Raw genomic sequence first — 6,000 nt, forward strand, 5'->3', positions numbered from 1 at the left:
TGTCCCTGCCAGGCATTTAATTGGTCTACCTTTCCTAGAAGTCAATGCTGCCTGTTACATGCAATTTTTGGGAAGACATGAACAAGGAGAGTTGACAAATCACTCACAGAAAATCCCATGAAAGGTGGATTTAAGGCAATCCAGGCCCCACCTCATTATAAATGGCTACATTTTCAAAGGACGCTAGTGAAGTCGGCTCTTAAATTGAGTCTCTTCTGTGCTGTGTTTCAGAGAACTCTCTGCTTTGCTAGGATTACTAATTGGACCAAACCTTCTTAATTCAGAGTTACAGGCATTTTGTTTTAGGTGAAAGTCTGAATTATATATTTAAAAAAATACAAATTTATTCTTTCCTAGAATAATACTTATTGCCCTTGGCTTTGCAGCAAACCTTTGATCAGGGAAAGATATTTCTTCTTGGTATTTGGGTGTTATGAAATAGAAAAGCCCAAATAAAATATCAAGATGAAGAAAGCCTTGAGAAAATAAATCAGAAGACAAAATCATGTATCTTAATAGAAACTTGCATGTTTAATAGGAATTCATCTGCTTCCCATACGTTCTACAGGTCCAGTTCAGACAGGAGTCACAGAATAAAAGACTTAAAAATTTTTTTTAAGATTTTTTTTTTGGATGTGGCTCATTTTTAAAGTCTTTATTGAATTTGTTACAATATTGTTTCTGTCTTATGTTTTGGATTTTTGGTCACAAGGCATGAGGGATCTTAGCTTCCATTGGAAGGCAAAGTCTTAACCACTGGACCACCAGGGAAGTCTCAAGACTTCTTGATGAGCTAAGGGAACCTTCTGCTCAAGGGATAACTCTGAAGGAGAAATTCCTAATCGGGAAGGGGCTGGAGAGGAGCAATGCAAGTAAATATTCAAGGAGAGCTAAATATACACACTCATATGTGTCAAATAGATAATCAAAAAGGACCTACTAAATATAACACATGGGGTTTGTTGTTGTTTAGTTGCTAAGTCATGTCCAACTTTGCAGTCCTACAGACTAGCCCACCAGGCTCCTCTGTCCATGGGATTTCCCAGGCAAGTGGGTTTGCCGTTTCCCAGTCTGAGATCAAACTCAGGTCTCCTACACTGGCAGGCAGATTCCTTATCACTGAGCCACCTGGGAAGCCAAATATATATCAAATAGACAATCAAAAAGGACCTACTGAATGTAACACATGGGGTTAACTACTAAGTGTGACTCATGAGAATATCTGCTCCATATTTCTACAACTAAAACTTATCTCACTCTATCACTGGCCTTGCTTGTTTTATTTTGACTATCACCCCATTTCCAGTTAGACTGAATGCTCCAAGAACTGGGAAAATGCCTGCTTTTTTCATTATTCTATGGCAGGTACCTAGTAGAGTGTTGGCATTTGATGAGTAAAAGTTGAATTTAAATTAGGATTTTGCTATAAGTAGATCAGGCAAGAATTAAAAAAAGAAAACAGACCTACAGGACTTCCCTGGCAGTCGAGTGTTTAATTATCCTTCCAATGCAGAGGGTGTGGGTTCAACCCCTGGTTGGGCACTAAGATCCCACAAAGAAAATAGACCTCCATTATTTAGTAACATCTGGATATTAAAGTTACTTTCCCAATATAAGAATAACTAAATTCTGAAAACCTACCAAGGAGACATTAATTTCTTAAAATCTGAAGTTTGGAAAAAACTATCGCTTTCAAGCTTGAGTCCTCTTACTAATCAGTATGATTTGTGTTAAAAAAAAAAAAAAAGTATTCAATGGTTTGCTTCACCCAATTTTAATGAGCCCCAGCTGTAAGTTCACCCTGGAAAAGGCCAGAACACAGAGTGTATGGCTGATTACTATGATTTACATAATTTCCCAAAAATACCTCAGAATACACCTACCTAAGGAGATGAATGGAAAAGCTAGTGGAGGTGATGGAATTCCAGTTGAGCTATTTCAAATCCTGAAAGATGATGCTGTGAAAGTGCTGAACTCAATATGCCAGCAAATTTGGAAAACTCAGCAGTGGCCACAGGACTGGAAAAGGTCAGTTTTCATTCCAATCCCAAAGGAAGGCAATGCCACAGAATGATCAAACTATCGCACAATTGCACTCATCTCACACGCTAGTAAAGTAATACTCAAAATTCTCCAAGCCAGGCTTCAACAATATATGAACCATGAACCTCCAGATGTTCAAGCTGGTTTTAGAAAAGGCAGAGGAACTAGAGATCAAATTTCCAACATCCACTGGATCATCAAAAAAGCAAGAGAATTCCAGAAAACATCTATTTCTGCTTTATTGACTATGCCAAAGCCTTTGACTGTGTGGATCACAATCAACTGTAGACAATTCCGAAAGAGATGGGACTACCAGACCACCTGACCTGCCTCTTGAGAAACCTATATGCAGGTCAGGAAGCAACAGTTAGAAATGGACATGGAACAACAGACTGGTTCCAAATAGGAAAAGGAATACATCAAGACTGTATATTGTCACCTTGTTTATTTAATTTATATGCAGGGTACATCATGAGAAACGCTGGGCTGGAAGAAGCACAAGCTGGAATCAAGATTGCTGGGAGAAATATCAATAACCTCAGATATGCAGATGACACCACTCTTATGGCAGAAAGTGAAAAGGAACTAAAAAGCCTCTTGATGAAAGTGAAAGAGGAGAGTGAAAAAGTAGGCTTAAAGCTCAACATTTACAAAACTAAGATCATGGCATCTGGTCCCATCACTTCATGGCAAATAGACTGGGAAACAGTAGAAACAGTGTCAGACTTTATCTTTTTGGGCTCCAAAGTCACTGCAGATGGTGACTGCAGCCATGAAATTAAAAGATGCTTACTCCTTGGAAGGAAAATTATGACCAACCTAGACAGCATATTGAAAAGCAGAGACATTACTTTGCCAACAAAGGTTCGTCTAGTCAAGACTATGGTTTTTCCAGTGGTCATGTATGGATGTGAGAGTTGAACTGTGAAGAAGGCTGAGTGCCGAAGAATTGATGCTTTTGAACTGTGGTGTTGGAGAAGACTCTTGAGAGTCCCTTGGACTGCAAGGAGATCCAACCAGTCCATTCTAAAGATCAGTCCTGGGTGTTCACTGGAAGGACTGATGCTAAAGCTGAAACTCCAATACTTTGGCCACCTCATGCAAAGAGTTGATTCATTGGAAAAGACCCTGATGCTGGGAGGGATTGGGGGCAGGAGGAGAAGGGGACGACAGAGGATGAGATGGCTGTTTGGCATTACCAACTCGAAGGACATGAGTTTGAGTGAACTCCGGGAGTTGGTGTTGGACAGGGAGGCCTGGCGTGCTGCAATTCATGAGGTCGCAGAGTTGAACACGACTGAGTGACTGAACTGAACTGAACTGAAGGAGATCAAAGACTTGTACTCAGAAAACTTTAAGAAAGTGATCAAAGAAATCAAAGATGACACAAACAGATGGACAGATACACTGTTTCTGGACTGGAAGAATCAATATTGTCAAAAATGATTTTACTACCCAAAGTAATCTACAGATTCAGTGCAATCCCTATCAAATTACCAATAGCATTTTTCACAGAGGATTAGCCTCCAAAATGTGCAAACAGCTCATACAGCTCAATTAAAAAAAAAAAAAAAAAACTCAAACAAAAAAGGGGCAGAAGATCTAAAAAGACATTTCTCCAAAGAAGATATACAGATGGCCAAATGACACATGAAAAGATGTTCAACACTGCTCATTATTAGAGAAATGTGAATCAAAACTACAATGAGGTTATCACCTCACACCAGTCAGAATGGCCATCATCAAAGAGTCTACAAATAATAAATGTTGGAGAGGGTGTAGAGCAATGGGAACCCTCTTACAATGTTGGGGGAAATGTAAACTGGTACAGCCACCAAAGAGAATAGTACAGAGATTCCTTAAAAAACTAGAAACACAGTTACCATGTGATCCTGTAATCCCACTCCTAAGCATATGTCCAGGGAAAATCATAATTTGGAAAGATACACGGGCACCAGTGTTCATTGCAGCACTATTTCCAACAGCCAAGACAAGGAAGCAAACTAATTGTCCATTGACAGATGAATAGATAAAGAAGATGTAGTATAAACATAAAATGGAATATTACTCAGCCATAAAAAAGAAAAATAATGCCATTTGCAGCAACATGGATGGACCTAGAGATTATCATAGTAAGTGAAATAAGCCAAAGAGAGAGAGACAAATATCATACGGTATTGCTTATATGTGGAGTCTTAAAAACAATACAAATGAACTTATTTACAAAACACAAACAGACGCATAGACATAGGAAACAAATTTATGGTTAAAAGGGGAAAGTTCGGGGGGAGGGGAAAAGTAGGAATTTTGGATTAGCAGATACATACTACTACACCTAAAATAGATAATAAATAAGGACCTGCTGTACAGAGCAGAGACCTATACTCAGTATTTTGTAGTAACCTATATGGGAAAGGAATCTGAAAAAGACTATATATATATACACACACATATATACATATATATGGAGAAGGCAATGGCAACCCACTCCAGTACTCTTGCCTGGAGAATCCCATGGATGGAGGATCCTGGTAGGCTTCAGTCCATGGGGTTGCAAAGAGTCGGACACGACTGAGCAACTTCACTTTCGCTATACATATATATGTATGTGTGTGTGTGTGTATATATATATGTATATGTATATATATGTATATGTATATGTATACACATACATATACATATACGTATATATACATGCTTCCCAAGTGGTGCTAGTGATAAAAAGAACCTGCCCGCCAATGCAGGAGACGTAAGAGATGCAGGTTAAATCCCTAGGTCAGGAAGATCCCCTGGACAAGGGTACGGCAACCCACTGCAGTATTCTTGCCTGGAGAATCCTATGGACAGAGGAGCCTGGTGGGTTACGGCCCACGTAGTTGCAGAGTCGGACATGAATGAAGTGACCTAGAATGCATTCGTGCACATATATATGTAACTGAATCACTTTGCTGTACAACTGAAACTACTAACAACACAATGTGTAAATCAAATATGTGTCAATTAAAAATTAACTATAGTAGTCTCCTGCATATGAACCTTCAAGTTGTGAACTTTCAAAGATGTGAGTATGTGTGCGCACGTCCAGTCTCGTGTCACTTCATGAGTCTGGCGTGTATCGTCATGCATGTCCATCCCCTACAAGTGGTTGTGCTTCTGTGCACTTTACTGTACAGTATTGTATAAGCACAGCAGTATAGTTTCTTTATTTCAAGCTAGATCCGCAAGAGGACAACTGCACTGAACTCCTTGCTGTGCAACATGAAGAATTTACTAATGAAGGCCTGAAGGAGTTGGAGGCCCAGAGAAAGCACGAAGAGAGACAAGAGGAAGCAGTAACTGAAGAACCAAAGAGCTTCATGATGCAGGAGATAGTAAAGGGGTTTTCTTTGAGAGGCCCTGTTAAGTTTTTGAGGCACCGGACCTGAATGTAGACTAGTTCACAAAGTTTGCAGCAGCCGTTCAGAATGCAATCCAGTGCTACTGTGTCATTATGGCAAGAAAAAAAAGAGCTACTACTCAGACGCCACTAAGATTGTGTTTTCAAGAGGATAGATGGAATTGAATCCAGCAAAGAACCAGACCTGTGACGTCAACGTCAGGCGTGAGTGACATTGCAGCTTGCCCTCCATCTCCTCTTGCTGATGATCCTTCAGCTCTACAATCTCCCACTTCTCTCTCCTCCAGTCAGTGACGCTTCCTGCCCATTCACTTGATGCCAGCCCCTGTATGCCAGCTGTTGTGCCACACTACTGTACTTTTCAAGTACTTTCTCACTACTTATTGTACTTTTTCTTACTGTACTATAAGATTAAAAATGTTTTATTTTTTATGTATTATTTGTGTGAAAAGTATTATAAACCTATTAAAGTACAGTACTATATAGTCAATTGGGTTAGTTGGGTACCTAGGCTAACTGTGTTAGACTTGGAACAAACTGGACTTACAAATGCACTCTTG

Source organism: Bos indicus x Bos taurus, chromosome 23, assembly GCF_003369695.1.
Source record: "Bos indicus x Bos taurus breed Angus x Brahman F1 hybrid chromosome 23, Bos_hybrid_MaternalHap_v2.0, whole genome shotgun sequence".
Classification (NCBI taxonomy): Eukaryota; Metazoa; Chordata; class Mammalia; order Artiodactyla; family Bovidae; genus Bos; species Bos indicus x Bos taurus.